The sequence below is a fragment of the Centruroides vittatus genome, unplaced genomic scaffold (assembly GCF_030686945.1).
Source record: "Centruroides vittatus isolate TY-2023 unplaced genomic scaffold, ASM3068694v2 contig_1093, whole genome shotgun sequence".
NCBI lineage: Eukaryota > Metazoa > Arthropoda > Arachnida > Scorpiones > Buthidae > Centruroides > Centruroides vittatus.
Genome location: NW_027120704.1, coordinates 8,549 through 20,595, shown reverse-complemented (window position 1 = coordinate 20,595; position 12,047 = coordinate 8,549). Strand labels below are relative to the sequence as shown.

The following is a 12,047-nucleotide window of genomic DNA, read 5'->3' as shown; positions in this document are numbered from 1 at the left end:
TGAAAATTATTTTCCGAAAGTTTTCTTTCCTTCTTGTTACCAGAAGATTTCTAAATTCACAAAAATTCGTCATAAATCTGGCTAATTTCTATGAAACACGTTTATTTTTGCACGATTATAATAATTATCTGAAGGAATGTGTTAAAATTTTGTTGCATAAACAAATAAATAACAATTATGCATTAATCTTGTCGAATAATTTTTTTTTATTAAAAACTAAAACAACATAAAATTGGATTTTTCGTATGCCGTAACGGGACACGTGGGCGATCTAGCAAGCGGGATGCCTCTCGGGAGGTCTATGGGAAAGCCCTCTATTTAGGTGTTAATCACATAATATGTTTTAATTATCCTATTTATGTTCCCGAATCTTCATTTCGAAATATAATTTTAAGTAAATTTATAAATGCGATGTGGCCCGCTTGAATCTTACCAGTCGCATTAAATGGCCCGTGATGTTAAATGCGTTTGACACACCCAGTTTAAAATGGACAGCGTAAACCCTGTATATAAGCGTAATCCGTCTTTGGAAACGTAACGACGAGGGTCCTCTTAACTATACCAACTCCTCGGGTGTTTAAGCCATTTGAATCGAGGACCAGCGCTTCAACACACAATTAACATACGTGGGAGCTACCGGACCCACTCTACCACAAAGAATTAAGGAACCCAAATACACAATTGAAAAAAATTTCAACACCACGGTCTTAGCGGCTTATGCCTCCCAGCAAGACGTACGGATAAAATGGGACGAGGCTAAGATCGTTAGGCCCGACATGAGCCCTAACTCTATCAGGTTTTTGGAGCTATTAGAATTTGCTAAAGCTGATAGTAAACACTTTTGTGTCAATCATAGAGATGCCGACACGAAATGATGGCGTAAAAATCTATATACGAGCTTCAACACGAGCGTGGTCCTCGGATAATTGTTTATTTTTATTGTTATTTTTTTACCATTTACGTTTGCTTGTATTTAGGTCTCTAACTTTTTGATTATAATACGTATTTGAATTGTACAAATGTTCCATTGATTCCGAACGTTCTTTTAATTCTTTTTAATTTAAATTATTTCCGTTATATTTAATTTGTTTTTTCGTTTAAGTCTGACGTTTTAACGAAAAGTTTATTTTCGAGATTGGATTTTTTCAAAATTATGGCATTAATCGGCGTCTTGAAGTTTCTTTTCGTTTTCATTTTACTTTCTGGGTGAATAACTTTCAAAATTCTCAGAAGTAAATTTGGTTTAATTACATTCGTTAATAACAAATACTATTGGTATATTTGTTTAGAATCTCACCAAACATCTTACGGTGACGACCATCAAAGTTATCCAGTATCGAAGCTTTGGAACATCTTTCGAAGTAAGACAGAGGAAACTAAGAAAAATGTTTGAGTAATGCCCAAAAGTATGGCCAAAGTTTTTGAAAAATATAGCACAGCAAAATTTAGGAAGATGATAGGAATCACTTTTCATTGAAAGAAGGTAGAATCTTTGCGGTTGAAGTTAGTTAGGTGGTTTCATAGAATATAGAAAACGTTAATTAAAATGCAGTCTCCCCTGGGTGGATTGTACCGAAATACCTAATCTTTAAAAGCAACACTTATAAGAACGTCTTGTCAGAAAGTGAAGCCACTAAAGGATTTTTAAGAAAACTTCTTCCCTGTGAAAATTAATATAAAATATTTCGAATCGATATTTCCTTCAAAATTGCTGTTATATTTTAATTAAAATCGATATGAAAATTTAATAAGCGTTAATTATGAAATTTTCTGAAATTTAATAATTGATGAATCACTTCTTGTATTTCCTGATATTTAATATAGGAAATGATTTGGAATTTTGAATTAAGTATATTTAACAGAAACAAAAAAATATTCAATTGTTTAAAAAGTAAAATAAATGAAACAATAAAATTAGATATGTTTATGTGTGTTTTTTAAAATCTAATTACATTATTTGAAGGAAAGACAAATTATTTTAAAAAACGAGCAAATATTTATTGTGACATGATCATAATGCCGGGCTGCCATTTTTAATCATATTTTTAATTTATTTAATTTAATATATACGCTCCCCTCCTCAAATTAGTGACGGCTCGCTCCTGTACACCATACTTTCCCTTTAACAATAGAGTCGTGCCGGTCATTCAACACTTTTCTGGGAGGAGGGGAATGTTTGAATTGAAACAACGTGACTTCCGGTTTGCATTGGAAATGCATAGATCGGGGCCTCCTGCCCTATGCTTTCCATATCTCGTCTTTCATCTAACTCCGTTCTCGATATAAAGACGGACGGACGGACGACAATGAAAATTTGTTCTGTTTTAGTAAGTTTTCCATTTGAACAGGTTTTAGTACTTCTTTTAAATCTTTAAATTGTCAAGTAAATGTTAAACAGTTATATTTATTTTTATAGTAAAATCTATTTTAAATATGTAAAGTAATTTATTACTAGGTTTAATTCAAACTGATCCGAAGTGATTCCAACTAATGATGGGAAAGATTCGACAGCAAGAATTGAAAACTATTCGTTTCTAAGTTCTCGTTGCTCAAAAGAACTCATATTACGTATTAGAATACTTTATGAATGCGATTCTCATATGTTCACACGACGGCGAACAATCCGATTCCGATTGTTACATCTGCTGTCGGAAATTCTAATCATATTACAGTGATGCAGACACCACGTTATTCTGTGCCTGACTTTATGATAAATTGTGTGGTGGAGTGGATAAAACCAGTAAACAAGTTAGTATTAGTGGTGTTTTTAGAGTTATCTTTACGTGTTATAACTAAACAGGAGACAACTTTCCGTTGAAAGTCCTTCTAGCAGGTACCTCTCCTTGGCAGATCACCAGGGTTGCGCTGCCTTATTCCATAAATCCAATCCATTCTTACTCCTATACACAAAGTTTATGTTGTCCATTTCGGAAGTAACCTTTCACCCGGCTACGACTTAATCAACTGGACTTGACTTTCCGATAGGGATTTTTTTCTATCCCAATTTACAGACCGACACCATTCGAGATTTGTTCTTCCACTAGGGTTAAAGTGCATAGAACATCGACAGTGACGTCTACCGTAGCAAAGTGACAACGAAACATTAAACAGTGTTCTCGTGTTTAATAAAAGACTGATTACGCTGTTGTTTAAATGACTATAACTGGCCAAGGCAAATTATATTCTGCAGACATTTACACTGTATTTCATCCGGTTTTCTACTGCTAAAAACTTTTACCACGAAATAACGAATAGCCACTAGAATATATACGAGAGAAAGACCATTTCAACATTGAATTATTTAAATTTAAAGTAAAAAATACATTGTACTCAGTTTGTGTACTCCAAACCAGAATTATAATTAGTTCAACAATTAAATTTGTAAAATTTTTATACAGGGTGTCCCAAAGATATACTCACTCTTTGATAGACGATTAATAATATGCTTTTTTAAATTTAGTAATAGGTTTTAAATTAACGTATTTATTTGTTTGTTTATTGATTTAACTTCTTAGGACTGTGTGTTTGTCAAGACACATCTATTTACAAAAAAATATTTATATATTTGACAATCAAAGAGTGAGTACATCTTTTTGGGACACCCTGTAAAATAAAACTAATTAAATTTCATATTAACTGATATTTATAGAAGTTGCACACTTTTAGATTAATTTATAATTAATAATGTTTCTAATAGTTATGAGGGAAGAGGAAAAGCGAAAAAATGTACACTATTCATAATGAAACAAAAATATTCAAATTTAATGAGCAAAACATAATTTTAAAAAGTTTGTAGTAAAATAATTGCATAAAAAATGAAATCACATTAAACCAGGTCAGCGAGCACATTTTCAAAATTAGTGGAAAAATCCTCAAAAAATAGAATTACAAAAAGCAATCTGTATATAAAAATACTACGCCTATTCATGTTAAATAATGTTTCCTCTACTTACTGTTAGTAAGAAATGAATCATTAATTAATGACGTGAAAAAAGTAAAATATGAAAGACTTGAGGACTCAAACGACCTCAGACCATTTTGAGTTATCAAATGAGGTAAAAACAGCATTACAGGAGGCATGTAGAACCTCAAATTTTGTCTTTGTAATTCATACAATTATCAATATCATTTTTTCTAAGTTATTATTAGACATTTTTAACTGGCTCACATTCATATGAGAAGTGGAACACATTGGAAAATTAGTACAATCATTGCTGATGGATAATACTATTATGATTATTTTTGTTGCAATCATCATAGTTTTCGTTATTATTAAAACAGTATCAGTTAAAAGTGTGAATAGAATTTCAAAATATTGTGAATTATAAAAGTCACATATTGTTACCAACATCAGAGAAATTGCTGACTTGCACTTTCTGGTTTGCAATTCGCGTTTTTCATGAACTATAGAGGGCGCTGAATTTTTACAAAATGGCTACTTTATCTGGGTCGCTTGTAACTAGTAATGTAAAATTAATCATATATTACTGCCCGATATAATGATATATGCTGCTTGTAGCTGTTTATCGAGAAATTTTATAGTAGCAGAACAATTATTGCTAGCGGGATACGTCATTATGTGGTATCGAAGCAAGTGAGCGAGATCGTTCTATACATATTTGTGCCCTTTGTGTTAAAAACATCAGCTTTGACATTGTCCTATCAGGGCCAGATTTACAAGTAAAAAGCTATGTAAATTGTTGCTTAGGCTTCGACTTTCAAGGAGCCTCAAACATTTGTACAAACAAAAAAAAAATTAAAGTCGAATTTTGTAATAAACATTTTTTTGCAAACTAACAAAACATACTTTACTTTTTATTTTGTGTAGTATTTCGTTAATTTTTTTCTAAGAATTAACGTAAGGTCTTTTTTTAAAAAATGATTAAAAATCTTTTTTAAAATTGGTTTTAAGGAATGGGTACAAAAATTTAATTAAATTCAGTTATAAAACAGAAGACTAGTGAAACCTCATATCTTTTTCTTCTAATAACCGTATTGAATCAGAGAGATAGTCCGATTTAATTTTTTTCTTTTTATGATTGACTTCTAAAATTGTGAAGGGTTGGTAAGGGGACTTACATTCAGCTCAAGGCTTCGAAATGCTTAAATCCGACCCTGTGTCCCACACAAAATAACTGGCATTTTAATTTTAAAAAAATATCTTTTAAAATTGACAGCATAACTTGTTCGTGTAAAGTTGGACAATCGGGAAACTGCCAATTCTTAAGTCTAATTCACTCTTTCACAATTCGGAGAACTCATAAATATAACCAGTGGTGATATTCGAAATATTTAACAAGGGGTTCGCTAGCAGAAAATTTTTCCCTGACAATCACCGACAAATGAAATGGAAGTTTTGAATAGAAATAAATACAATACCTTTTCTTGCAACCGTATATCTAACAATCAGTGGCGTACTTGGAACGTAACGAGCCATGGATGAGGGCAGGTAACTTTAATATTTTAGGGCTGTCGATTTTTTTTTTTTTTTTTTTTTTTTTAAGGCAGGGGTAATCTTTACCGCGAGATAGCGCTTCTGGAAATACACACGTGTCATCATCTCTCGAGATACATTATAGAAGTAACATATGTTGTTATTGTTACTTCTGTGGTGGAGTGAAATAGGATGTAAGAAAGGACTCGAAAATTTTAAATTTTTGTAAATAGTCATATTCAGTTTCTAATTGAAGATATCCTTGGGTTGTTCATGTTATAACCATGGTTTTAGTTTAAAGAACGCCGGATCCTCTAATAAAAGGTCGGCGTTTCGTTCAATTTTAACTTTGTGTAAAAATTTTTTTATAATTTACCTGTTGTTCGAATGAAGTTTATTCAAGCCAATACGTTGTTACTTCTGTGGTGGAGTGAAAAAGGATGTAAGAAAGGACTCGAAAATTTTAAATTTTTGTAAATAGTCATATTCAGTTTCTAATTGAGATACATTATACTTTTTCTTTCGCTGTCCATAACCCGACACGTGTTCGACAGCCATCTTGTATTATCTCGCGTGCGTGGCATTCTGGGATCTCTCTTATGACTGTGACGGACGAAAGGTCGAAGGTGTTCAATCAAAAATTTTTCGATTTTTTTCTCCACTATTTTATCAAAAGATCGGTTGAAACCCATAAAAATTATTTCCCACGAACTTGGTTCCTCGTTGAGGATGATCCATCTAGTTAGACGTATGTCACCCGGAACTTTTAGAAGTAATTCCCGTATTGGACAACCGACCCTTAACAACGAGATTCTGACCTCATGGAAAAACCCCAAGTCGAAAAATAATACGAAGGAACGAGGACAAATCCAGCAGTCGTCGTTTGGTCAGCCACCGCGACTCCCTTTCTGCCATCTTCCGAAGCGACCCCACCTAGAAGACCGGGAATTTATACCGTGGACATCAGGGCCGGATTTTAGGCGATTAGAGCGATTGGTGCCAATCGGGCCCCGTGCTTGAAGGGGCCCCGCATCACGTCAAAATTTATATATTTAAAAATAGTACATGTTACAAAAATAAATATCTAGGTATATTATTATTAAAAATAAAACAACATATTTCAATATGTAAATTAACAGTTAATTAATTTTGTTATTTAAAGTTTGAGGGGCCCCGCAAAAAAAAATTCAATCGGGCCTCGCACCTATTGGATCCGGTGCTGGTGGACATAGTACCGTGCGGATTGTTTTATATTGTGAACTGTTTCTTCTGTGGATTGTGCACCTCCGTGGAACATATCATCTCAGGGATATCCGGCAGTTCCAGGACTCACATCTCCTTAACCAAGGTATTTATCAACGCGCGAATCGTTTGTAAACTCTCTCTCTCCGCGTATCTAAAAAGACGTCAGTATTAGCTATGCGTCGTGCTGTAAATTTTTATACATTCTTATTAAAGTTATTCTTGTTACGTAGCCAGTGTCCCGAGTGACTCACTTCTTCGGTTCTCCTACCTCCACCTCCACAGCGAACATACCCGCTCACCCGCGACCGCTCGCGTGACGTAAGAACTCTGTGTCGCGATTTCTGAGTCTTGACAGACTCGGTGGTGTCACATCCTGACGAGGGGTCAAAGAGACTCCGACCCTCCGGTCACAACTGGATCAAGAACTCTCTTGAATCGATCGCGATTAAACCTCGATTGAAACGGTCGAGAGAGATCGCACCAAGACATACTCCCTGACCTTGCTCACAATCTAGATTGAAATGCTCGGTACGAACGGGGTATAAGGCTCTAGTTTAGTAGTATTACAGAGTATAATACGCATATTTTAATATATTTTTTAAAAAAAACAAACCCACTGAGAAATGTTCCGTGTGTTTAACAAGGTTCGGGAAACTGAAAATTTTAACAACGGGTTCGGCCGAACCTGTGCGAACCCGCCGAATATCACCACTGAATATAACCGACCGATTTCCGAATAATCATATGTTTTTCATGTGGGAATAGACGAAAACTTATATTAGGCTCCCGTAAATCTTTGAAATTGCAATTTGGAACGCTTTGCTTTGCTTTTTCTATTGTTATTCATATTTACTGCTGACAAGACACAAGAATTAATCAAACGACCCAGATAGAATAGTTTTGTTTTTAAACACCAGAGGGCGAGCATCCGGTGAAAAATGCGAATTTGTACAGTACAAGATATATTGGTACTGTGATGTTTTGTCATTAATACCATATGAATGTGAAAGTAAAAACATCTTTTATTAAGTTAGTAAAAATTTGAAAAATTCAGGTTCTACTTGCAATAAAGAAATTTCGGTTAAAATGCACCTAGGTAGTCCAAGATGGCGGCGTTTCCGGGAAAGCTTTGCGATGTTGACTGTAGAGGGCGTTTTTCGCAAGCTGGCAAATTTTGTATGCAAATCGGTTCGTACGTCGTAATTTCGTTACGGTAAAATTATGCAAATTTTTATTTCCTTTTGCAGTCGTGGTGTATGCAAGACGTTTTTTGGTTCTTTAGAATTTTCCTACTGCTGTTTTTACGGTTCGTGCGTTTTCTTTCATATCGGTTTTTTCCTGAAATTTTGCATTTTTTTATTTCGTTATTTCGAAATTAAGAAAAAGAAAAATGTCGACCGAAGTTATTTTTTCGGAAGAATTCTGGACTAGGTGTGATTTGCTAATGTTCTTCGGCTTACTTGGTAGTGAATATAACGATTTGCGGCTGGACGAGAGAATTTCGTCCGACGTGAAACTGGCCGTAAAACTAGGTTTGCAGCATGTCGAGGGCGTTTGTACTGTTTGTTCCCGTACGTGTAAGTTGGTGTACCGTGCCGAAGGGAATTCCGTGGCGATGAGATGCGCCTATTGTAAAAAGAACTCCTCCACTTTCGAAGATACAGTACCTTTAGGGGTAAGTGCGGACGCATTTCTTGGGGCAAAGTGTTTTCCTTCGTATGGCACTTGCTGTGCTTGAAATGCACGCTAAAGAACGCGGCCTTTGCGTGCTCTATCAGTGCTCGCACGTCTGTCGATTGGGCAAACTACTTCCGTCTAGTAATGATGATAGCCGTGGAGAATGTTTCGTCGTTTAAAATAAGAGGACCCGGCAGAACCGTGGAAATCGACGAGACCGTGATAGCCAGACGAAAATACGAAAAGGGTCGCAAACTGAAGGGCACGAGATGGGTACTCGGCAGAGTGTGTCGCGAGGATAACGCATGCTTTGTTTGCAAGGTCAACGACAGGAGCGAGGAGACGTTGAATTGGATAATTTCGAAATTCGTTAAATCCGGAAGCACGGTTTTTACCGACGAGTGGAGAGGTTATAATCACATAGACGACCTCGAAGGTGTAGAAATAGTTCACAAGACGGTGGTGAATCATTTGAAAAATTTCCTGGACCCTCAAACTGGCGTACATACTCAGAAGATAGAAAGGCTATGGGTCGTCTTAAAAAACAGAAAACATTTGCCCAAACGTTATACTGAGGATTTGTCGGATTTCTATCTGTACATTTTCATGTACAAGAAGTTGTTTAAATGGCATACAATGAGGCCCGGAAAACGATTCCAATTGTTTGCGAAACATTTAAGTTACATATATCCGGGATCGGGTAAGATCCCCGTATGGAAGGAACCACAGTCTGTGCCCGCCGCTCCAGAACCCCGAAAGAAAAAGGAGGAAACGGAAACGAAGGGAAAGAAAAACAAATGCGAGAACAGTGGAAACGTAAAACGGACGAACAAAAGAAAAGAATCATCCCAAGCCGAATCAAATGCCGGTCACGTTGTCGCCGAAAGAAACGAAAATGACAGTCTTCGGAAACGTGAGTAAAAAAAGTTACTATCGTTATTATTTTATTTGCAAACTCGGGGCGCGAGTAATTTTTACATTTACATATATATATATATATGTTTTTCTTCTATTTTCTCTTTCGAATACTTACTAGTAGTTTTTACTTTTACGTAAATCTGTATTAGAATAAGTGCGCAATGCAAAAACACTTTAGTTAGGCGTCGGCGTTTCGCTTCCAATAGTCGCCGTCCGGAGAGTCAGTAGTCGCAACCGGAAACGCCGCCATCTTGGATTACCTAGCTGCATTTTAACCGAAATTTCTTTTTCCGACAATACTTACATGATGTGTCTTTACACAATTTGTCCTTTCTCACACAGATGAAGGATAAGACAATTCCACGGCAGAGTCGACCTTTTATTTGAGACTTCTTGTCCGCCTTCAATTGTAAAACAGTCTGTTGTATCCTTCTAGCGGTGGCAGCACAATTAAAAAACAATGTACAATTTTTAAAATTTGGCCAGGACAATTTAATTGGAATAAAGAAATAAATTTCTTTTTCTGACAATACATACATGATGTGTCTTTACATTTGAAGGCAGACGAGAAGCCTCAAATAAAAGGTCGACTCCGTCGTGGAATTGTCTTAACCTTCGTCTGTGTGAGAAAGGACAAATTGTGTAAAGACACATCATGTATGTACTGTCTGAAAAAGAAATTAATTTCTTTATTGCAATTAAATTGTTCTGGCCAAATTTTAAAAATTGGTCAGAACAATTTACAGGTCCTACTGTTTAAATTTATACTTACATAGTGATTGGTTTTAACTTACTTATACACCCTTATATAAACAAATTGCAATTGTTAAAAATTGAATATTAATGAATGAATAGCAGGGTGCAATTGAAACCCTGCTAATAATACTATATTCATTTTTTGACAATTTAAACAGTGGTGCACCCTCCCTGATTGAATCAGTTTTGTTTAATATATTGTAACAGGTTGTTCAATAAGTTGTGTCATTCAATAAGAAAAACATGATTTTATGGTTTGAAATACATTTTATTATTCAATATAATCTCCCTGAACTTCAATACACTTGTTCCAGTGATCTTCTAATTTATGGATTCCATCCCTGAAGTGAGAATCCGGAAGACTGTCAAAATATGCTTCCAAGGCTGCTATTACCTCTCCGTTCCATGAAAATCGTTTCCCATGCATGAATTTTTTGAGATGTGAGAACAGTCAGAAGCCAGAGGGAGCTAAATCTGGCAAATAGAGTGGATGTTGCAACAATTCGTACTTTAATTCACTGATTTTTGCAATGGCTTTTTTTAGCTTTGTGAGAGGGCGTGTTGTCTTGATGAAAAATGATTTTTTTTCTTCTGTAAACCAGATCTGTTCTCACAAATTTTTACATCCAGCTGGTCCAAAAGGTTACAATAATAACCTGAGTTTATTGTTTTACCAGTTTGGAGGTAATCCATGAACAAAATTCCTTTTGCATCCCAAAAAACTGATGCTAACACCTTCTTGGCCGATTTCTGACCCTAACTCACTTCGGAGTTGAAGTACCAGGTTCACACCATTCCTTAGCCTTGTTTTGATTCAGGATCATGGTGGTAGACCAAAGTCTCATCGCTAGTGATGATACGATGCACAAAATCCTTTTTATCTTTTCTAAAACTCTCCAAATGTTGCTGAGAAAGTCGCATTTGAATGTGTTTTTGTTCCATTGTTAGCAGAAGCGGCACCCATTGTGCACAGCTTTCTGTAACTCAAAACTTCAGCCAAAATATTGCTCACACTGCCTAATGAGATCCCTAGGGCTTCTACTAAATCTCTCTCGGTTAATCGACGATCTTCCAAAACCATATGCTGTATTTTTGCTACAATTTCTGGTGTTGATGCACTTTTTGGATGTCCTTCACATGGATCATCATCAAGACTTGTATGACCACGTCTAAATTCAGTAGCCCATCTTTCTACTGTTCTAATTGAAGGTGAAGAGTCCTTATACACTTTTAACAATCATTCATGAATTTGTTTTGGTGCTACAACTTCCAAAAATAAGAATTTTATCACTGTACAATATTCAATTTTTTCCATTGTAAAAAAAAATACAGTGACACGTGGACTTTGAACAGCTGTAAATATACGAATGTGTTGACAGATCTACATAAAACTTCACACGTGTTCATAAAGAAGTAGTACTATTTTTAGAGAAATAATGCAACAAACCTAATAGTGCCATCTCTTATTGAACAACAAACTTATTGAACAACCTAGTATATGATGATAAAAAAATTGAATATTCATTAGTATATCATTTAATTTATCAAATTTTTATATTATGACATGTTTATTAAGATACTTTACAATTCCTGTAATTAAATTAAACAGAATATTTTAAAATAAACAACTTTATAAATATATACAGAATTTTCAATTTGAGAAGCAGCTCCAAGTTCTTGGTATTATGTAATCTTTCCAGGAATTCTAAAATAAATGTTATATATAATTACATTTAATTCAAATTAAATGATTAAATCAATAAGCATATAATTTTTAATAAAATATTACTTACTGAATGAGGTGGGCAATTAATTCTAGAATACCACTCCAAACTGTAGAAAAATATCATAAGTCCCCATCCAAAAAATAATCCTGTCCAAAGAAAGATGTTCCATCCTGATGATTTTTTTTGTCGAGTTAAAAACATAACCCAAACTGTAAGAAAACAACAATTACAAACATTAACAAATTTATAATATGAAAATGTTATCTAAATACTTGTATAGAATATTTAAA

At 34.8% G+C, this 12,047-nt stretch overlaps 1 long non-coding RNA gene across 1 annotated transcript; it reads right to left on the bottom strand.

Moving 5' to 3' along the window:
• Positions 1 to 11,550: 11,550 nt before the first annotated feature.
• On the bottom strand, positions 11,551 to 12,047 carry LOC136975858 (uncharacterized). The gene is made up of 2 exons (XR_010880838.1): positions 11,824 to 12,047; positions 11,551 to 11,735 (listed from the first exon to the last, which is right to left on the bottom strand). It is a non-coding gene; the product is annotated as an uncharacterized lncRNA (long non-coding RNA).